The sequence below is a fragment of the Somniosus microcephalus genome, unplaced genomic scaffold (assembly GCF_052327205.1).
Source record: "Somniosus microcephalus isolate GS21.2 unplaced genomic scaffold, FLI_Smic_1.0 scaffold38, whole genome shotgun sequence".
In the NCBI taxonomy this organism is placed as follows: Eukaryota; Metazoa; Chordata; class Chondrichthyes; order Squaliformes; family Somniosidae; genus Somniosus; species Somniosus microcephalus.
In genome coordinates, this window is record NW_028225225.1 from 391,340 (window position 1) to 414,695 (window position 23,356).

Below are 23,356 nucleotides of genomic sequence, written 5' to 3' on the forward strand. Positions count from 1 at the left end.
AAAATTAGCCCCGGTGACGTTAGCGACCCAAAGGGGGCGCCACTGAATTTCCCCCTAATAGTCTAAATGGGCTGGAGGAGCAGAGGGATCCAGGGATACAGATACACAAATCACTAAAAGTAGCAACACAGGTTAATAAGGCCATTAAATAAAAAGCACTGGGCTACATTCATAAAGGAGCCTCCAGTTCCGTGTCTAGGAGCTCTAAACCATGGCAGAGAGCAGCTGGGACACATTTCTCACACGCCTCGAGATTAACCCGCACGGCAACTTTGCTGTCAGTGAAGAGAGACGAGAAAGACCAAAGTGCCATTTGCCCCTCTCAGTGTGGCCCTGAAGGACTGTGTCCAGGTTGGAGTTCTGTTCCCACCGTATGATCCTCCCCCAGATTGTCCTTTCTGAGCTCCAGCCAGGTGATGCTAAACACTCAGGTGGGAAAGAAGAAAATCTGCAACAATGTGTTTAACACAAAGCTGATTTATTTGACATCTATCCAGAATATTAAACTCCAGCCCAGTTCCCGGACTTATTAATATCAGCAGAAACAATCCCCACCTGTCAGAATGAACATGGTTCAGTCCTGGATGTGATTAACAGCAGCAACAACAGAATCCAATCCCTGCAGTCACTTGTGAACTCGCTGGTGTGTCAGTAGGTTGGATGACTGAGTGAATCCCTTCCCACACTCAGGGCAGGTGAACGGCCTCTCCCCAGTGTGAACTCGCTGGTGTCTCAGCAGGTGGGATGACTGAGTGAATCCCTTCCCACACTCAGGGCAGGTGAACGGCCTCTCCCCAGTGTGAACTCGCTGGTGTGTCAGCAGGGTGGATGACTGAGTGAATCCCTTCCCACACTCAGAGCAGGTGAACGGTCTCTCCCCAGTGTGAACTCGCTGGTGTGTCAGCAGGTGGGATGACTCAGTGAATCCCTTCCCACACTCAGAGCAGGTGAACCGCCTCTCCACAGTGTGAGTGCGCTGGTGTGTCAGCAGGTGGGATGAGCGAGTGAATCCCTTCCCACACTCAGAGCAGGTGAACGGCCGCTCCCCAGTGTGAGTGCGCTGGTGTATAGTGAGCTCAGATGACTGCCTAAACCCAGTCCCGCAGTGAGAGCAGGTGAACGGCCTCTCCCCAGTGTGAGTGCACAGGTGTACAGTGAGGTCAGATGATCGCCTGAACCCAGTCCCGCAGTGAGAGCACCTGAACGGTCTCTCATCAGTGTGAACACGTTGATGGCGTATCAGTTCCCCGGACACTTTATAGCACTTCCCACAGTCCGAGCATTTAAAAGGGCTCTCATCAGTGTGAACTCGCTGGTGTATCAGCAGGGTGGATGAACGAGCGAATCCCTTCCCACACACGGAGCAGGTGAATGGCCTCTCCCCAGTGTGAACTCGCTGGTGTGTCAGCAGGTGGGATGAGCGAGTGAATCCCTTCCCACACACGGAGCAGGTGAACGGCCTCTCCCCAGTGTGAACTCGCTGGTGTACAGTGAGGTCAGATGACTGCCCAAACCCAGTCCCGCAGTGCGAGCACCTGAACGGTCTCTCCCCAGTGTGAACACGTTGATGGTGTATCAGTGCCCCGGAACTTTTAAAGCACTTCTCACAGTCCGAGCAGTTAAAAGGTCTCTCATCAGTGTGAACTCGCTGGTGTCTCAGCAGGCGTGATGAATTAGTGAATCCCTTCCCACACTCGGAGCAGGTGAACGGCCTCTCCCCGGTGTGAACGGTGCTTTTTGCTTCCATATTCAAAGGCCGATGATATTCAGTTCCTGATGAATCGAGTGACTGTCAGATCTTGACGTGATGTTTGGTTTGAGTTTCCTGTCTGCAAATCCTCCCCTTCTAATACCCTGTAAAATGAATTTTAAACAGGGAGCGTGAGAGAGAACCCACTAAAGAGGCAGGTTGTGAAATTGAGCTCAATGAATCTGGTTGTTTGTGGGGCCGGCACTAGAAAAAAAGTGACCATGAAATCTGCCGGATTGTCATAAAATCCCACTGGTTCACTAATGTCCGTCAGTGAAGGGAATCTGCCACCTGGTCTGGGCCTCTGGTCTCTATGGGAGGAGAGAGAGAGAGGTGGGAGTGGGAGGGGGCGAAGGAGATGGACTTTATACATCTGCAACTCGACCAGAACTTTGACAAAACCTCCAAAACCCGCAACCTCCAGCACCTAGAAGGACAAAGGCAGAAGGTGCATGGGAGCACCATCACCTCCAAGTTGTCCCAGTCACACACCATCCTGACTTGGACATATATCGCTGTTGCTGCATCATCACTGGATGAAAATCCTGGAACTCCTTACACAACAACATTGTGGGAGTACCTTCACCACATGGACTGCAGCGGTTCAAGAAGGCGGCTCACCACCATCTCAAGGGCAATTAGGGATGGGCACTAAATGCAGGCCTAGCCAGCCAGCGACGCCCACATCCCATCAATGAATTAAAAAAAGGTGGCCCACCATCACCTTCTCAACGGGAAGATGGGGATTGGCAACATATTCTGGTCTTGCGAGCGACGCCCACATCCCAAGAATGAATTAAAACAAATCTGTATATGTAAAATGGATTAAAAGCCTCTACAGAAATACTTATTCCTAAAACAATATTCTTTTACATTGTAGGGAGAGTGTCTGTGTAACAACCTAATCTCCCCCAGAATCCACCTCCCTTGACTGTCACACATTGGAAACTGTTGGGTCCTCCTGGGCTCAGAAGTACTGGGGGTTAAACCCAGCAGCTTCTCCTCCATCTCCACTCCAGTTCAAACTGAAGCAACAAAAAGACCTACACAGGCGGCCAGGGACCTACCTTCCGTCAGCCTGCAATAAAACTCTTCCCCACAGCTGTTGACTAATGGTGGCCGCAGCACCCACAATTCACCGCGCCCCAGAAACCGCTCTATCCAACGTGCTGATTTCCCCGCTGAGAGTGCACATGCTCTCCGGGGCCACGGGCCATTCTGGGAGCCTGGCTCTTGTCCTTTCTCCCGAGTTGGACTTGGTGGAACCGGCTGCAGAAACCAGGAAGCGGCGGCTCGGATGGGGGAGGCGCTGCACCCTGGGTTTCCTGGTGCTGGGGCCCGGCCGTTCTGATTCTGATTGAGCTTTTTGATGAGGTAACAGAGAGGGTTGATGAGGGCAATGCGGTTAACGTGGTGTACATGGATTTCCAAAAGGCGTTCCACAAAGAGCCACATACTAGGCTTACCAGCAAAGTTGATACCCATGGAGTAATAGGGACAGTGGCAGCATGGATACGAAATTGGCAAAGTGACAGGAAACAGTGAGTAGTGGTGAACGGTTGTTTTTCAGACTGGAGGAAAGTATACAGTGGTGTTCCCCAGGGGTCGGTACTAGGATCAGTGCTTTTCTTGATATATATTAATGACTTTGACTTGGGTGCACAGGGCACAGTTTCAAAATTTGCAGATGACAGAAAACTTGGAAGTAAAGTGAACAGTGAGGAGGATAGTGATAGACTTCAAGTGGACATAGACAGGCTGGTGGAATGGGCGGACACGTGGGAGATGAAATTTAACGCAGAAAAGTGCGAACTGATATATTTTGGTAGGAAGAATGAGGAGAGGCAATCTAAACTAAAGGGTACAATCCTAAAGTGGGTGCATGAACAGAGAGACCTGGGGGTATATGTGCACAAATCGTTGAAGGTGGCAGGGCAGGTTGAGAAAGCGGTTAAAAAAGCATACGGGATCCTGGGCTTTATAAATAGAGGCAGAGAGTCCAAAAGCAAGGAGGTTATGATGAACCTTTATAAAACAGTGGTTCGACCTCAACTGGTGAATTGTGTCCAATTCTGGGCTCCGCACTTTATGAACGATGTGAAGGCTTTAGAGAGGGTGCAGAAAAGATTTACAAGAATGGTTCCAGGGATGAGGGACTTCAGTTACGTGGATAGACTCGAGAAGCTGGGGTTGTTCTCTTTAGAGTAGAGAAGGTAGAGAGGAGATTTGATAGAGGTGTTCAAAATAATGATGGGTCTGGACAGAGTAGATAGAGAGAAACTGTTCCCATTGGTGGAAGGGTCGCGAACCAGAGGACACAGATTTAAGGTGATTGGCAGAAGAACCAAAGGCGACATGAGGAAAAACTTTTTGACGCAGCGAGTGGTTAGGATCTGGAATGCACTGCCTGAAAGGGTGGTGGAGGCAGATTCAATCACCGCTTTCAAAAGGGAATTGGATAAGTACCTGAAGTAAAGAAATGTGCAGGGTTACGGGGAAAGGGCGGGGAGTGGGACTCGCTGAAGTGGTCTTGCAGAGAGCCAGCACGGGCTCGACGGGCTGAATGGCCTCCTTCTGTGCTGTAACCATTCTATGATTCTATAAAATATTAGAAAGTTTGTTCCACAGAAGCACGAGGTTTATCTGCTTTTATTGATGAATTTAAAAAGTCTCTATTAAAACCTGAGCCAGTGTGTTGTGAGCCAAAGAGCCTTGTGTCCAATGAGGCGAATAAAGGCCCACAGCCTCCCCGGGCCCTGAACAAGGGAGACTGGAGAAACTCGCTGCCCTGCGGATCAGACAATCAGCCGGCGCAAGTCCCGCCCCTCGGGCTCCCCGATTGGTTGGAGGACCCGCCGCCAGCTCGATCCTCCAGCCACGCCCCACTTGCTCCCTATTGGTCGGAAGCTCAAGTCAATCAGGCCCTGGGCTGGGTCACGTGTCCCCGAGGAGGTCACGTGTGCCGTCCAACTGACGCCGCTTGGTCCGGGGCCTCGCGGACTCTCAGGTTTTTCTATTTCTCTTTATTCTCTCCCGATCCACCCCTACCCCCACCCCGCGCGATTCTCCACCCAATCGGAGCGGAGAAAACTCACTGCGTCACCGATCGCGACTCTGGACCAGACACCAAGGACTTTCCCCGGAATGTCCCGTGCCGACTCCATCCGGCAGGATCCGAGTGCGCAGGTGCAGCTCTGAGTGGGGGAGGGGGTTGGTGTCCTCTGGGCATACGCAGTTGTTGCCCTTGGTGAACGGGAGGGGTCGCTGTGCTGGACTCGGTCCAAACCGCCGCTCCCTGTGCGCATGCGCGGACTATCATCTGTAAATCAACCATTAGCCAGAAGAGGTCGCTGGTGAGACCAGTGAAGAAAGAAAGACTTGCATTTCTATAGCGCCTTCACCACCACCGGACAACCCAAAGTGCTTTACAGCCAATGAAGTACTGTTTGAAGTGTAGTCACTGTTGTAATGTAAGAAACGCAGCAGTCAAATAGCGCACAGCAAGCTCCCACAAACAGCAATGTGATAATGACCAGATAATCTATCTTTTTGTTAACTCTGTTTCTCTCTCTACGGATGTTGCCTGGCCTGCTGAGTGTTTCCAGCATTTCCTGTTGTTATTTCAGATTTCCAGCATCCGCAGTATTTTGCTATTATCCTTTTGTTACATTGATTGAGGGATAAACATTGGCTAGGACACCGGGGATATTCCCCCTGCTCTTTCCCACATTACAACAGTGACTACACCTCAAAAGTACTTCATTGGCTGTAAAGCACTTCAAGACGTCTGCTGGTCATGAAAGCACTATATAAATGCAAGTCTTTCTTTCTCAAAATAGTGCCATGGGATCTTTTACATCCACCTGAGAGAGCAGACAGGGCCTCAGTTTAATGTCTCATCTGAAAGACGCCACCACTGACAGTGCCTCAGTACTGCACTGGAGTGTCAGCCTGGATTTTTGTGCTCAAGTCTCTGGAGTGGGACTTGAACCCACAACCTTATGCCTCAGAGGCAAGAGTGCTACCACAGAGTCATAGATTTATACAGCACAGAAAGGGGCCCTTCGGCCCATTGTGTCTGCACTGGCCATCAAGCCCTGTCTATTCTAATCCCATTTTCCAGCACTTGGTCCGTAGCCTTGTATGCTATGGCGTTTCAAGTGCTCATCTAAATGCTTCTTGAATGTTGTGAGGGTTCCTGCCTCTACCACCCTTTCAGGCAGTGAGTTCTAGATTCCAACCACCTTCTGGGTGAAAAAGATTTTCCTCAAATCCCCTCTAAACCTCCTGCCCCTTACCTTGAAACTATGCCCCCTGGTTATTGACCCCTCTACTAAGGGGAAAAGTTCCTTTCTATCTACCCTATCTATGCCCCTCATAATTTTGTACACCTCAATCAGGTCCCCCCTCAGCTTTCTCTGCTCTAAGGAAAACAACCCCAGCCTGTCCAGTCTCTCTTCATAGCTGAAGCGTTCCAGCCCAGGCAACACCCTGGTGAATCTTCACTGCACCCTCTCCAATGCAATCACATCCTTCCTATAGTGTGGAGACCAGAACTGCACACAGTATTCAAGCTGTGGCCTAACTAGCATTTGTACAGCTCCATCATAACCTCCCTGCTCTTGCCTTCATTAGCCGAGGCATAGAATATAAGTATCCCATATGCCTTCTTAACCACCTTATCTAGCTGTCCTGCTGCCCTCAGGGATTTATGTACATGCACACCAAGGTCCCTCTGATCCTCTGTCCTTCCTAGGGTTCTACCATTCATTGTGTATTCCCTTGTTAGTCCTCCCAAAATGCATCACCTCACACTTTTCAGGGTTAAATTCCATTTGCCACTGTGCTGCCCATCTAACCAACCCGTCTATATTCTCCTGTAGCCTGAGGCTTCCCTCCTCGCTATTTACCACTCCACCAATTTTCGTGTCATCAGCGAACTTACTGATCATACCTCCTACATTCATATCTAAATCATTAATGTACACTACAAACAGCAAAGGACCCAGCACCGATCCCTGCGTTACACCACTGGACACAGGCTTCCAGTCACAAAAACAACCTTTGACCATCACCCTCTGCCTCCTGCCACTAAGCCAATTTTGGATCCAATGTGCCAAATTGCCCTGGATCCCATGGGCTCTTACCTTCTTGACCAGTCTCCCATGTGGGACTTTGTCAAAAGCCTTACTGAAGTCCATGCAGATCACATCAACTGCACTACCCTCATCCACACACCTAGTCACCCCCTCGAAAAATTCAATCAAATTGGTTAGACATGATCTGCCCCTGACAAAGCCATGCTGACTATCCTTGATTAATCCTTGCCTCTCTAAGTGGAGACTAATTCTTTCCCTCAGATTTTTTTCCAATAATTTCCCGACCACTGATGTTCGGCTCACTGGCCAGTAATTCCCTGGTTTATCCCTACTACGCTTGTTGAATAATGGTACTACGTTAGCTGTTCTCCAGTCCTCTGGCACCTCCCCTGTGGCCAGAGAGGTTCTGAAAATTTGTGTCAGAGTCCCTGCAATCTCCTCCCTTGCCTCACCCAACAGCCTGGGATACATCCCGTCAGGGCCTGGGGGTTTATCCACTTTTAAGCCCGCTAAAACCACTAGTACCTCCTCCCTCTCAATACTAATTTGTTCAAGTATATCACAGTCCCCCTGCCTGATTTCTATGCCTGCATCGTCCTTCTCCATAGTGAACACAGATGCAAAATATTAATTTAAAACCTCACCTACATCTTCTGGCTCTACAATCAAATTGCCACTTTGGTCCCTAATGGGCTCTACTCTTTCCCTGGTTTTCCTCTTGACCTTAATATACTAATAAAACACCTTGGGATGTTCCTTTATTTTGCCTGCCAGTGTTTTTTCATGACCCCTCTTCGTTCTCCTAATTTCTTTTTTAAGTACCCCCCTGCACTTTCTATACTCCTCTAGGGCTTCCACTGTTTTTAGTCCTTTGTATCTGCCAAAAGCCTCCCTTTTTTTCCTAAACCATTCTTGTATGTCCCTTGACATCCAGGGTTCCCTGGGCTTGTTGGTCCCACCCTTGACCTTTACAGGAACATGCTGGCGTTGTACTCTCTCTATTTCCTTTCTGAAAGACTCCCATTGCTCTGATGTGGATTGTCCTACAAGTAGCTGATCCCAGTCCACTTTGGCCAGATCCTGCCTTATCATATTAAAATTGGCCTTCCCCCAATTTAGAACCTTTATTTCCGGTCCATCTTTGTCCTTTTCCATAACTACTTTAAATCTCACCGAATTATGGTCACTGTCACCGAATTATGGTCACTGTCACCAAAATGCTCTCCTGCTAACCCTTCTACCACGTGCCCTGCTACATTCCCTCGAATTAGGTCCAGTACCGCCCCCTCTCTTGTAGGACTTTCCACATGTTGGCTGAAAAAGCTCTCCTGGATGCACTTTAAGAATTCCACACCCTCTAAGCCTTTCACACTCTGACTATCCCAGTTAATATTGGGGAAGTTGAAATCCCCAACAATTATTACCCTATTATTTCTACACTTCTCTGAGATTAGCCTACATATCTGTTCCTCTATCTCCCCCTTACTGTTTGGGGGCCTATAGTACACTCCCAGCAAAGTGCTTGCCCCCTTTTTGTTTTTAAGTTCTACCCATATGGCCTCATTAGAGGAACCTGCTAAGGTATCATCCCTTCTTACAGCAGAAATTGACTCCTTGATTAATATTACTTCCCTGATTTTTGGTCAACTCTTGGAGTATTCACGTTTAATAAATCTCCGGGAGAAGGAGTCGCTTCACTTGTACTGGTTACATAAGAACATAAGAAACAGGAGCAGGAGTAGGCCCATCGGCCCCTCGAGCCTGCTCCGCCATTCAATAAGATCATGGCTGATCTGATCCTAACCTCCAATCTACTTTCACTCTCCATCCCACCCGAACCCATGTGATCTCCCAGGAGAGGCGAAAAACCAGATAAAAAACCCAATGACCAATTTGGGATAAAAAATCTAGAAAATTCCTCTCCAACCCCTCTAGGCGATCGAAACTCGTACAGGAGATCACTCTGTCCCTGTATTTCCTGCAGTACTTACCTTCTGTCAGAGGTGATCTCCACCCCAGCCAGGAACAGGCCCAATTTACTCTTGAAGGACTCCTAGCTGGCAGCCTGTTCCCGAGGTCTCCACTAATCCCTGTGAATAGAACCATCTCCTGAAATCTAACACAGAATTAGAACACAAGAAGTAGGAGCAGGACCAGGCTACGCGGCCCCTGGGCCCGCTGCGCCACCCACAGGGCCATGACCAATCCGAACCTAAACTCATGTCCAATATCCTGCCCGCTCCCCGTAACCCCTAATTCCCTTTACTTCTAGGAAACTGTCTATTTCTGTTTTAAATTTTTTTAATGATGTAGCTTCCACAGCTCTCTGGGGCAGCAAATTCCACAGACCTACCACCCTCTGAGTGAAGAAGTTTCTCCTCATCTCAGAGTTCCTGGGGCCTGATCACCTTCCCCAGGAGCAGAGCCTTGAATCTGACTTTGTTCACTTGTACTGGTTCCTGGGGCCTGATCACCTTCCCCAGTAGCAGGGCCTTGATTCTGGGGATGTATTATTGCACTGCTTGGTTTACTGAAGAGCCCCACCAGGGCGAGGGCGGGAGGGCCGGGGGGGGCGAGGGCGGGAGGGCTGGGGGGGGGGGGTGAGGGCGGTAGGGCCGGGGGGGGGGGAGCGAGGGCGGGAGGGCCGGGGGCGAGGGCGGGTGGGCGGCGAGGGCGGGAGGGCCGGGGGGGGGGGCGAGGGCGGTAGGGCCGGGGGGGGGGCGAGGGCGGGAGGGGGGGGGCGAGCGCGGGAGGGCCGGGGGGGGGGCCGAGCGCGGGAGGGCCGGGGGGGGGGGCCGAGCGCGGGAGGGCCGGGGGGGGGGGGCCGAGCGCGGGAGGGCCGGGGGGGGGGCCGAGCGCGGGAGGGCCGAGCGCGGGAGGGCCGAGCGCGGGAGGGCCGGGGGGGGCCGAGCGCGGGAGGGCCCGAACGCGGGAGAGCCGGGGGGGCCCGAGCGCGGGAGGGCCGGGGGGGCCCGAGCGCGGGAGGGCCGGGGGGGGGGCCGAGCGCGGGAGGGCCGGGGGGCCGAGCGCGGGAGGGCTGGGGGGCCGAGCGCGGGAGGGCCTTCAGCCATTAGAAACGGTTTCTCCTTATTTACTCTCTCAAAATCCATCCTGATTTTGAACAACTCTATCAAATCTCTTCTTAATCTTCTCTGCTCCGAGGAGAACAACCCCAGCTTCTCCCGTCTCTCCACGGAACTCAAGTTCCTCATCCCTGGTCCCATTCTCGTAAATTTCTTCTGCACCCTCGCTAAGGCCTTGACATCCTTCCTAAAGTGTGGTGCCCAGCGGAAGCCTAGCCAGTGTTTTATAAAGGCATAGCATAACCTGCTTGCTTTTGTACTCTATTCCTCTATTAATAAAGTCAAGGATCCTGTATGCTTTTTTAACAGCCTTCTCAACTTGTCCTGCCGCCTTCTAAGATTTGTGTACAGACACCCCGAGGCCTCTCTGTTCCTGCACCCTCTTTAAAACTGGACCATTTAGTTTATATTGCCTCTCCTCATTCTTCCTACCAAAATGAATCACTTCACACTTCTCTACATTAAATTTAATCTGCCACGTTTCTGCCCATTTCACCAGTCTGGCTATATCCTCCTGAAGTCTGTTACTATCCTCATTGTTTGCTACATTTCCGAGTATCGTCTCATTTGTAAATTTTGAAAATTTGCCCTGGATCCCCAAGTCCAGGTCATTAATATAATAAAAAATAGCAGTGGTCTGAATCAATGTTCACGTTAAGTTGCGCGGCCACGCAGCAGTCTGGAGGTCCCACGCAGCCGGCTCACCACTCTGTAAATGGAATAAACGCGCATGCGCGGAAATTTGAATGGGCCGTGCAGCCCGTTAAAGGGGCCACGCACCTCAAAAAAAGACGGAACATTGATCCTAATACCGACCCCTGGGGAACATCACTGTTTACCTCCCTCTAGTCTGAAAAGAAACCGTTCACCACTACTCTCTGCTTTCTGTCCCTTGGCAGAAAATTGGGAGGGGGCGAGTGCAAACAGCACCTGATTTCTCGCCAAGCACTCACGGGAGCAGAGGATTTGCCCTCTCTTACATATATACATTAATAAAAAGGGAGACGCTGTCCCTTTAAAATCGGTCATCCACGAGGACGCGGTCCCTTTAATGAAAATCTCATAAAAAAGAGTGCCTGTCCCTTTAAGAGAACCCCCACCACGCCCATATTTCTCTCAAAGTGCTTGAAATTAATAATTAAAAACAAAAAATTAATATTTAAAAAATTAATTCAGGGAGAAAAAATATTTTTACTCACATTTGCTCCACAGGGTTTCTTGTTTCATCAATTTAAAAACAAACTGCTTTTTTTACGATCAGCCATGATCGCATTGAATGGCGGAGCAGGGCCGAATGGCCTACTCCTGCTCCTATCTTCTATGTTTCTATGTTTCAAACAAGTATCTTCTGTAAAATAAAATTAGTTTGAGCTGTAAAATGTGAAAGGAACATTAAAAATAAACTTTCCCAGGATCACAGATTCTGACCAGGCTGCTTTACAAAATGGCGGCGGGCTGATAACAGGTCCCGCCTCCTCCCTCGCCGCGATTGGTTGGAGGACCAAAGCCCCTCTGTCGGTCCTCCAGGCTCCGCCTCCCCTCGCTCATTGGTGGAGAGCTCAGTGTCAGTCAGTGCACGCCGGCGACGTCGTGACGTTGCAGGGTGGGCGGTTGGAGCAGGCGGGAAATTACATTCATTTAAATTAAATCTCCCGTCAGCCTCCTCTGTCCCAATCAGCCGGCGCAAGTCCCGCCCCTCAGGCTCCCCGATTGGTTGGAGGACCCGCCGCCGGCTCGCTCCTCCAGCCCCGCCCCACTCACTCCCTATTGGTCGGAAGCTCCCGTCAGTCAGGCCCTGGGCCCGGGTCCTATCTTCTATGTAGTTTCAGTGATGACTTTTATAAACTGGTTTTACAGGAAATTAGAAGAGGAGGGGAGAGATTTGAAGACGCGCGGTCCCTTTGTGACTCTAAAGTTGCAGCTGACCCCGCGCATGCGCCCCATGGCCCCGCCCTCTCCTGCTCCACAGGCGCCCGGCCCGCACCGCGCATGCTCAGCACACACCCTGGGCCCCTGTCAATCATCCTCACCCTCTGAACAGGCCCCGACCCGGCCCCTCCCCCTACTCCGCATGCGCCGCCGGGCCCCGCTCCCGAAGTTCAGCCGCTACCGCGCCTGCGCAGGGCCTCCGATTCTGGGTCGGCCCGGGCAACCGCGAGACTCCGGATCACCGGCGGAAAGTGAGTTTTATCAGGATTTTTTTTTATATATAGCGGAGAGAAGCGCGGGCGGGGAGATAAATAAAAAGAAAATACAAACCGCGCCCTCCCGGCACCGAACGGAGCGGATTGAGCGGCCGCAGCCTCTTCCCTGAATGGCCTCTTTTTGTGATGACGTCACAACCGGGCCCCAGCCTCAGCGCCGGGGAGGAAGGTCCCGCCCCCTTACCGCGCCGCGATTGGTTGGAGGACCAGGCCGCCCAGATCAGTCCGCCCAGCGCAGCCCTTTTCCTATTGGTCGGCGCTCCCGTCAGTCAGAATCACAATGCTCCGGCTCACTCCGCCACCCCGCGCGGTATAATCCGCTCCGTTCGTCATCCGCGGAGGTCCCGCCCGCCCGACTCTCAGGTTTGGTTTTTCTGGTATTTTACTTTATAATCTCGCTCTCCGCTCCCCCCTCACCTCGATTTAAATCGATTCCCCAACACTTTACTCCGGCCGCTGATTCCGGCTCTTCCCCGGGCCCGGCCTTCCGCCGTCTCCCCAGAGGCCCCACGCAGGCGCACTGGCAGCCTGATGTTGTGGTGGTGTCGAGTATGCGTGGCCCCGCCTCTCCACATTTAAAGGGACACCCACCCCGTCCACACTTAAAGGGAAACCCACCCCCTCCACATTGAAAGGGACACCCACACCCTGCACATTTAAAGGGGCACCCATCCTCTCCACATTTAAAGGGACACACACCCCCTCCACATTTAAAGGGACACCCACCGCCTCCACATTTAAAGGGACATCCACCCCGCCACATTTAAAGGGACTCCCTTCCCCCCTCTCATGTACTCTACTGTGGAGGAGGAATTCCTTGAGTGTTTACGGGATGGTTTCCTGGACCAATATGTCGAGGAACCAACCAGAGATCAGGCCATCTTAGACTGGGTATTATGTAACGAGAAAGGATTAATTAGCAATCTTGTTGTATGAGGCCCCTTGGTTCGGAGTGATCATAATATGATCGAATTCTTCATTAAGATGGAGAATGAAGTTGTTGACTCAGAGACTAGGGTCCTAAATTTAAATAAAGGAAACTACGATGGTCTGAGGAGCAAGTTGGGTCGGATTGATTGGAGAATGTTACTCAAAGGGTTGACGGTGGATAGGCAATGGCAAACATTCAAAGACCACATGGATGAACTACAGAATTTGTTCATCCCAGTTTGGCATGAAAATAAAACAAAAGAGGTGACTCAACCGTGGCTAACAAGGGAAATTAGGCATAGCATAAGTTGTACAAGGTATTGGTGAGACCGCACCTGGAATACTGCGTACAGTTTTGGTGTCCATACTTAAGAAAGGACAGACTTGCTCTCGAGTCAGTACAAAGAAGGTTCACTCGGTTAATCCCGGGGATGAGGGGATGGACATATGAGGAGAGGTTGAGTAGATTGGGACTCTACTCATTGGAGTTCAGAAGAATGAGAGGCGATCTTATTGAAACATGTAAGATTGTGAAGGGGTTGGATCGGGTGGATGCAGGGAGGATGTTCCCGATGATGGGTGAAACTAGAACTAGGGGGCATAGTCTTAGAATAAGGGGCTGCTCTTTCAAAACTGAGATGAGGAGGAACTACTTCACTCAGAGGGTGATAGGTCCATGGAATATGCTGCCCCAAAAAGCTGTAGAAGCTACATCATTACATAAATTTAAAACAGAAATAGACAGTTTCCTAGAAGTAAAGGGAATTAAGGGTTACGGGGAGCAGGCAGGAATTTGGACATGAGTCTAAGTTTGGATCGGTCATGGCCCTGTGGGTAGCGGAGCGGGCCCAGGGGCCGTGTAGCCTGATCCTGCTCCTATTTCGGGTGTCTAATTCTGTTAGATTCAGGAGATGGTTCTGTGATAGTGGATTGGCGGTTAGGATCAGATCAGCCATGATCTTATTGAATGGCGGAGCAGGCTCGAGGGGCCGATTGGCCGACTCCTGCTCCTATTTCTTATCTTCTTATGTAAGGAGAGGACATATAAATTGGCCAGAAAAAGCAGTAAACCTGAGGATTGGGAGCAGTTTAGGATTCAACAAAGGAGGACAAAGGGATTAATTAAGAAGGGGGAAATAGAATATGAGAGTAAGTTTGCTGGGAACGTAAAAACTGACTGTAAAAGCTTTTATAGATATGTGAAGAGAAAAAGAACATAAGAACATAAGAAGTAGGAGCAGAAGTAGGCCATACGGCCCCTCGGCCCTGCTCCGCCATTGAATAGGATCATGGCTGATCCGAACCTAGACTCACGTCCACTTCCCTGCCCGCTCCCCATAACCCCTAATTCCCTTATCAGTTAGGAAACTGTCTATCTCCGTTTTAAATTTATTTAATGTCGCAGCTTCCACAGCTATCTGAGGTAGCAAATTCCATAGATTTACCACCCTCTGAGTGAAGAAGTTTCTCCTCATTTCAGTTTTGAAACGGCAGCCCCTTATTCTAAAATTATGCCCCCTAGTTCTAGTCTCACCCATCAGTGGAAACATCCTCCCCGCATCCACCCGATCAAGCCCCCTCACAATCTTATATGTTTCGATAAGATCGCCTCTCATTCTTCTGAATTCCAATGAGTAGAGGCCCAACCTACTCAACCTTTCCTCATACGTCAAACCCCTCATCTCCGGAATCAACCGAGTGAACCTTCTCTGAACTGCCTCGAGAGCAAGTATATCTTTTCTTAAATATGGAAACCAAAACTGTACGCAATATTCCAGGTGTGGCCTCACCAGTCCCCTGTATAACTGAAGCAAGACTTCCCTGCTTTTATACTCCATCCCCCTTGCAATAAAAGCCAAGATTCCATTGGCCTGCCTGATCACCTGCTGTCCCTGCTGTGTTTCATGCACCTTCTGTGTTTCATGCACCAGGGCCCCCAGATCCCTTTGTACTGTAGCACTTTGCAGTTTCTCTCCATTTAGATAATAACTTGCTCTTTGATTTTTTCTGCCAAAGTGCATAACCTCACACTTTCCAACATTATATTCCATGTGCCAAATTTCTGCCCACTCACTTAGCCTGTCTATGTCCTTTTGCAGGTTTTTTATGTCCTCCTCACTCACTGCTTTCCCTCCCACCTTTGTATCGTCGGCAAACTTGGATATGTTGCACTCAGTCCCCTCCTCCAAATCATTAATATAGATTGTAAAGAGTTGGGGTCCCAGCACTGACCCCTGCGGAACACCACTAGTTACTGATTGCCAACCCGAGAATGAACCATTTATCCCAACTCTCTGTTTTCTGTTAGATAGCCAATCTTCCACCCATGCCAGTATATTACCCCCAATCCCATGATTTTTTATCTTGTGCAGTAATCTTTTGTGTGGCACCTTGTCAAATGCCTTTTGGAAGTCCAAATACACCACATCCACTGGTTCCCCTTTATCCACCCTGTTTGTTACATCCTCAAAGAATTTGAGCAAATTTGTCAAACATGACTTCCCCTTTATAAAACCATGCTGACTCTGTCCGATTAAATTATGCTTATCCAAATGTCCTGTTACTGCTTCCTTAATAATGGACTCCAACATTTTACCAACCACAGATGTTAGGCTAACTGGTCAATAGTTTCCAACCTTTTGTCTACCTCCCTTTTTAAATAAGGTCGTTACATTAGCAGTTTTCCAATCTGCTGGGACTTTGGCTGAATCCAGGGAATTTTGGAAAATTACCACCAATGCATCCGCAATCCCCACCGCTACTTCTCTCAAGACCCTAGGATGTAAGCCATCAGGTCCAGCGGATTTATCCGCCTTAAGTCCCATTATCTTACTGAGTACCATCTCCTTAGTGATTTTAATCATGTTTAGCTCCTCCCCCCCATAGCCCCCTGTTTGTCCAGTGTTGGGATATTTTTAGTGTCCTCTACTGTAAAGACTGATACAAAATATTTGTTCAGCGTATTTGCCATCTCCATGTTCCCCACAACTAACTTCCCAGTCTCGTCCTCTAAGGGACCAACATTCACTTTAGCCACCCTTTTTCTTTTTATATAACTGTAGAAACTCTGCTCTCATACCTTCATATTCTCCTTTATTTAAGCTTAGTACACTGGTTTGAGATCCAACTGTCTCACCCGCCAACTGAATTTGGAATTCAACCATGTTATGGTCACTCATTCGAAGGGGATCCTTTACTAGGACATTTTTTATTAATCCTGTCTCATTACACAGGACCAGATCTAAGATTGCCTGCCCCCTGGTTGGTTCAGTAACATACTGCTCAAGGAACCCGTCCCTAATGCACTCTATGAACTCTTCCTCAAGGCTGCCCTGCCCAATTTGATTTGTCCAGTCAATATGAAAGTTGAAATCTCCCATGATTATAGCTGTTCCCTTAATACAAGCCCCAACTATTTCCTGATTTATACTCCGACCAATAGAGTTGCAACTGTTAGGAGGCCTATAGACTACGCCCACTAGTGACTTTTTCCCCTTTTTATTCCTTATTTCCACCCAAACCGTTTCACTATCCTGATCCTTTGACCCAATATCATTTCTCACTATTGCAGTGATTCCATCCTTTATTAACACAGCCACCCCACCTCCTTTTCCTTCCTGGCTGTCCTTCCTAATAGTCAAATACCCCTGGATGTTTAGTTCCCAGTCATGGTCACCCTGCAGCCATGTCTCCGTAATGGCCACCAGATCATATCCATGTGTATTTATTTGTACCGTCAATGCGTCTATTTTGTTACGAATGCTGCGTGCATTCAGATAAAGAACTTTAAAATATGTTTTGTGACAATTTATTCCTGCTTTTACCCTCTTTACAACTTTACCTTTATCTTTATATATTCTGTTCCTTCCTGACACGCTCTGGTTTTTAATTCCTCCACTGCTACCTTGCTCTATTGCCTTCTCCGCTGACATTTTTATTTTTCGCTCTCTTGAAACCTCCCCCCCACTAATTAGTTTAAAGCCCTCTCTACAGCCCTAGTTATTCGATTCGCCAGGATTCTAGTCCCAGCACTGGCCAAGTGAAGTCCGTCCCAACGGAACAGCTCTCTCCTGTCCCAGTACTAGTGCCAGTGTCCCAAGAAGCAAAACCCATTTCTCCCACACCAGTCTTTGAGCCACGCATTTAACTCTCTGATTTTATTTACCGTAGCCAAATTTGCTCATGAAGGCAGGTAGAGCACGGGTTAGATACAGAGTAAAGCTCCCTCTGCACTGTCCCATCAAACACTCCCAGGGCAGGTAGAGCACGGGGTAGATACAGAGTAAAGCTCCCTCTACACTGTCCCATCAAACACTCCCAGGGCAGGTACAGCACGGGTTAGATACAGAGTAAAGCTCCCTCTACACTGTCCCCATCAGACACTCCCAGGGCAGGTCCAGCACGGGTTAGATACAGAGTAAAGCTACCTCTACACTGTCCCATCAAACACTCCCAGGGCAGGAACAGCACTGGTTACATAGAAACATAGAAGATAGGAGCAGGAGTAGGCCATTCGGCCCTTCGAGCCTGCTCCGCCATTCAACGAGATCATGGCTGATCATCCAAACCCTAGCACCCGGTCCCTACACCGACAGCCATCCCACCCAAGCCCTATCCCTGTAACCCTGTAACCCCACGTATTTAATCCCCCTAACACTAAGGGTCAATTTTTATCGTGGCCAATCAACCTAACCCGCACATCTTTGGACTGTGGGAGGAAACCGGAGCACCCGGAGAAAACCCACGCAAACACAGGGAGAATGTGCAAACTCCACACAGACAGTCACCCGAGGCCGAATTCGAACCTGGGTCCCTGGTGCTGTGTACATTAATGATTTAGATATGAATGTACGAGGTATGATCAGTAAGTTCGCAGATGACACAAAAATTGGTGGAGTGATAAATAGTGAGGAGGGAAGCCTCAGGCTACAGGACAATATAGACGGATTGGTTAGATGGGCAGAACAGTGGCAAATGGAATTTAACCCTGAAAAGTGTGAGGTGATGCATTTTGGGAGGACAAACAAGGCAAGGGAATACACAATGAATGGTAGGACCCTAGGAAGGACAGAGGATCAGAGGGACATAATAATTCTTATATAAGAACATAAGAAGTAGGAGCAGGAGTAGGCCATACGGCCCCTCGGGCCTGCTCCGCCATTCAATAGGATCGTGGCTGATCCGAACCTAGACTCACGTCCACTTCCCTGCCCGCTCCCCGTAACCCCTAATTCCCTTATCAGTTAGGAAACTGTCTATCTCCATTTTAAATTTATTTAATGTTGCAGCTTCCACAGCTCTCTGGGGTAGCAAATTCCATAGATTTACCACCCTCTGAGTGAAGAAGTTTCTCCTCATCTCAGTTTTGAAAGGGCAGCCCCTTATTCTAAGATTATGCCCCCTAGTTCTAGTCTCACCCATCAGTGGAAACATCCTCCCCGGCATCCACCCGATCAAGCCCCCTCACAATCTTATATGTTTCGATAAGATCGCCTCTCATTCTTCTGAATTCCAATGAGTAGAGGCCCAACCTACTCAACCTTTCCTCATAAGTCAACCCCCTCATCTCCGGAATCAACCGAGTGAACCTTCTCTGAACTGCCTCGAGAGCAAGTATATCTTTTCTCAAATATGGAAACCAAAACTGTACACAATATTCCAGGTGTGGCCTCACCTGTACCCTATATAACTGAAGCAAGACTTCCCTGCTTTTATACTCCATCCCTCTTGCAATAAAAGCCAAGATTCCATTGGCCTTCCTGATCACCTGCTGTACCTGCATACTAACCTTCTGTTTTCATGCACCAGGACCCCCAGATCCCTTTGTATTGTAGCACTTTGCAGTTTCTTTCCATTTAGATAATAACTTGCTCTTTGATTTTTTCTGCCAAAGTGCATAACCTCACACTTTCCAACATTATATTCCATCTGCCAATTTTCTGCCCACTCACTTAGCCTGTCTATGTCCTTTTGCAGGTTTTTTATGTCCTCCTCACTCACTGCTTTCCCTCCCATCTTTGTATCGTTGGCAAACTTGGATACGTTGCACTTGGTCCCCTCCTCCAAATCGTAAACTTAGATTGTAAAGAGTTGGGGTCCCAGCACTGACCCCTGCAGAACAGCACTAGTTACTGATTGCTAACCCGAGAATGAACCATTTATCCCCACTCTCTGTTTTCTGTTAGATAGCCAATCTTCCACCCATGCCAGTATATTACCCCCAACCCTGTGATTTTTTATCTTGTGCAGTAATCTTTTGTGTGGCACCTTGTCAAATGCCTTTTGGAAGTCCAAATACACCACATCCACTGGGACCTTGGTGTGCATGTACATAGATCCATGAAGGCAGCAGAACAGGTGGATAAGGTAGTTAAAAATGCATATGGATACTTGCCTTCATTAGCCGAGGCATAGCATATAAGAGCAGGGAGGTTTTGATGGAGCTGTACAAAACGCTAGTTAGGCCACTGCTGGAATACTGTGTGCAGTTCTGGTCGCCACACTATAGGAAGGATGTGATTGCTTTGGAGAGGGTGCAGAGGAGATTCACCAGGATGTTACCTGGGCTGGAGTGCTTCAGCTATGAAGAGAGACTGGGAAAAACCTTGACAATGTACAGACTTAGTGAACATAGCCTGGCGATCGAAAAAGGTAGACACAGGCAGACCCGACTACCAAGAGAGGACAGGATGTGCTCTCACTGCAGTCAGGGAGTGGTGGAGACAGAGATGCACTTCCTCACAGCTTGTAGAAAATATCAGGGCATAAGGGAGAATTTCTACCCAAAATTCACAAAAATATGCCCGGAATTCAGAAATTTGAATGGCGACCAAAAACTCCCATACCTTCTAGGGGAAGAGAGAAATTGTGTAACCTTAGCGGCACACTATGTTACAGCTTGCCATAAACAGAGGGACAACCACTAAATATAAGAAAAGAGTATATACAAATTATATGAATGTATATTTATACACTCAGGGATATATCTGTTTATACACTGTATGGATAGATCTGTATTTTTGTGTACAACCATGAATGTTTTTTGATGCTTTGGCAACATAAGGTGTACCTTGTCATGCAATAAAGCGATTTGAATTGAATTGAATTGAATTGAATTGACTGGGCAGGCTGGGGTTGTTTCCCTTAGAGCAGAGAAGGCTGAGGGGGGACCTGATTGATGTGTACAAAATTATGAGGGGCATAGATAGGGTAGATAGAAAGGAATGTTTCCCCTTAGTCGAGGGTTCAATAACCAGGGGGCATAGGTTCAAGGTAGGGGGCAGGAGGTTTAGAGGGGATTTGAGGAAAAACTTTTTCACCCAGAGGGTGGTTGGTATCTGGAACTCACTGCCTGAAAGGGTGGTAGAGGCAGGAACCCTCACAACATTCAAGAAGCATTTGGATGAGCACTTGAACTGCCATAGCATACAAGGCTACGGACCAAGTGCTGGAAAATGGGATTAGAATAGACAGGACTTGATGGCCGGCGCGGACACAATGGGCCGAAGGGCCTCTTTCTGTGCTGTATAACTCTATGACTCTAAATAGGAGGAGACCAATGATAGATCCTTGGGGGACACCAGAGGTAACGATGCGGGAGCGGGAAGAGAAGCCATTGCAGGTGATTCTGTGGCTACGATTAGATAGATAAGAATGGAACTAGGCGAGTGCAGTCCCGCCCAGTTGGATGACAGTGGAGAGGAGTTGGGAGAAGGATGGAGTGGTCAACCGTGTCAAAGGCTGCAGACAAGTCAGGAAGGACGAGGAGGGATAGTTTACCTTTGTCACAGTCACAAAGGATGTCATTTGATGAGACTTGATTTGACTTCAGGGCCAAGTCAGTGAGGTGCATTGGGCTGTTTCTGGCCCACTGGTTATTGTGGGCACGGCTGGACACCACTGGGACCGGCTCTACCCTGTTTCTTCTTTGAGGCAAAATAAGCCCAAAAAACATCCTGCTCCCCCCCTTACCCTTTCTACACTCCTTTTACAGGGTTTTAGAAGTGGAACATTTACAGACAGGAAGCTCAGACCAAACATCACCTCAAATTCTGACAAGAGTTACGTGATTCCTCAGGACCTGATTCAGTCGCTCCTCCAATCTGCTGGCACACCCGTGAGTTCACACTGGGGAGAGACCTTTTAAATGTTCTGAAAGAGCTTCAAAATCTACAAATACCAGTGGCCACACACTGGGGGAAACCCGGGCCCCGTGTGTGGGAAGGGATTCACTCAGCCAGCCGCTCTGATGATACACCAGCAAATTCACACTAGGGAGAGACCTTTAACCCGCTCCGTGTGTGGCAGGGATTAATTGCACCATCCGTGCTGCTGAGACACCAGCTTGTCCACACCGATGAGAGACCGTTGACTTGCTCCGTGTTTTTGAAGCGATTCTCTCATTCTGCCACCCTCCTGAGACACCAGCTTGTTCACATTAAATGTTCTGACTGTGGGAAGAGATTTAAAAGGTCCCAGGATCTGAAGAGACACCAGCTGTAGAGTGCAGGAGAGATTCTGTTCACCTGTTCTGTGTGTGGGAAGAGATTCACTCGGTCCTCGAATCTGCTGGCACACCAGCGAGTTCACACTGGGGAGAGGCCGGTGAAACATTCCAACTGTGGGAAAAGCTTTCAAATGTCCCAGGAGCTGAAGGGACACCAGCTGGAGAGAGCAGGAGAGAGACCATTCACCTGCTCCGTGTGTGGGAAGGGATTCACTCAGCCATCCCACCTACTGACACACCAGCGAGTTCACACTGGGGAGAGCCCGTTCACCTGCTCCGTGTGTGGGAAGGGATTCACTCAGTCATCCAACCTGTTGAGACACCAGCAATATCACACTGATGAGAGACCATTTAAATGTTCTGACTGTGGGAAGAGCTTTAAAACCTCTGGGAATCTGAAGCAACACCAGCGAGTTCACACTGATGAGAGACCATTTACATGTTCTGTCTGTGGGAAGAGCTTTAAAACCTCTGGGGATCTGAACGGACACCAGCGAGTTCACACTGGTGAGAGGTCGTTCACCTGCTCCGTGTGTGGGAAGGGATTCACTCTGTCATCAAGCCTGCTGAGTCACCAGCGAGTTCACACTGGTGAGAGGTCATTCAGCTGCTCCGTGTGTGGGAAGGGATTCACTCGGTCATCCCACCTGTTGACACACCAGCGAGTTCACACTGATGAGAGACCATTTAACTGTTCTGCCCGTGGGAAGAGCTTTAAAACCTCTGGGGAACTGAAGGTACACCAGCAAGTTCACACCGATCAGAGACCGTTTACATGTTCTGTCTGTGGGAAGAGCTTTAAAAGCGCTGGGATTTTGAATGGACACCAGCGAGTTCACACTGGGGAGAGACCGTTCACCTGCTCCGTGTGTGGGAAGGGATTCACTCAGTCACCCCATCTGCTGACACACCAGCAAGTTCACACTGATGAGAAACCATTTAAAAGTTCTGACTGGTAAGACATTTATATGTTCAAAGGGCCTGAAGAGACACCAGCTGGAGAGAGAAGGAAAGAGACTGTTCACCTGCTCAGTGTGTGGCAAAGGATTCACTCAGTCATCGCACCTACTGAGACACCAGCGAGTTCACATTGGTCTGTAGCGCAGAGCCCCGTAGACAGCTGGGGTGACATGAACATGGAATGGATGAATGTTTTATAAATTCTTGTACTGCTGTTTAATCTTTAAGACTGTTGTGCTGATGATTCCCTTCTTTTGACTGTTCATGGTGTTACATAGAATGTACAGCACAGAAACAGGCCATTCGGCCAAACTGGTCCATGCCAGTGTTTATGCCCCACACCCACCCTACTTCAGTTAACCCGATCAACATCTCCCATTCCTTTCTCCCTTGTGTGGCTTCCTCATAAATCCATCTGTGCTGTTCACCTCAACGACTCCCTGTGGTAGCGAGTTCCCCATTCTCTGGGTAAAAAAGTTTCTCCTGAATTCCCTCTTGGATTTATTAGTGACTTTTATATTTATAGCCACATAAATATGATGAGATTCTGTTAAGCTGACCAGTATGTTGTTGTACTTTGTCTTTTTCTGATGAATGAAACATTACTGAGCCCCTGTACTCGTGTTATGGGATGAAGTGCCAGACAAGTGAAGGCACAACGTCTGGGTGTGAATCTGATAATAACCTCACGGACCGTATAGGTGTGATAACCAGATGGGCTTGTGGTTATAGTCTGGTCACAGATGGACTAAATTCCCTGAATTAGCAGGAGTTCAGGAGGCGGCCAACAGACGGGTCCAAACAATCCCGTCTCCTGAGCGGTA

General features: G+C 49.0%; 1 pseudogene; it reads right to left on the reverse strand.

Moving 5' to 3' along the window:
- Window positions 1–461: 461 nt before the first annotated feature.
- The window catches only part of LOC147083845 (uncharacterized), a 170,388-nt pseudogene continuing 147,493 nt past the window's right edge, over window positions 462–23,356 (reverse strand).